Consider the following 344-nt stretch of genomic DNA (forward strand, 5'->3'; position numbering starts at 1 on the left):
TGGGGGGCCTAGTGGAGATGCTTTGATGTGCTCGTTGTGACCATGCTTTGACGATCAAGAGCCGAGGTTCATCTGCCGATAGAGTGATAGAGTGAGAGCTGCCGTGTGCCGCGCATCGCATCATTACATCAGCAGCCAAGGTGATCAACATCGCATATGGTCATGATGAGAAGAGAGCAGCTGCAGACCAACGCCAAGCCAACCGAGCGCCGACGCCACCTTCGGCCAGCTCCGATTCCTTGCTCCTCTCGCGCGGGCCACGTTCCTGGAAAAAGGCATGCATATGAGTATTACCACTATATTTATATTTAATTAGTAACATAATTAGCAGCTTTGCCATTAGC

The sequence above is a fragment of the Triticum dicoccoides genome, chromosome 7A (assembly GCF_002162155.2).
Source record: "Triticum dicoccoides isolate Atlit2015 ecotype Zavitan chromosome 7A, WEW_v2.0, whole genome shotgun sequence".
NCBI lineage: Eukaryota > Viridiplantae > Streptophyta > Magnoliopsida > Poales > Poaceae > Triticum > Triticum dicoccoides.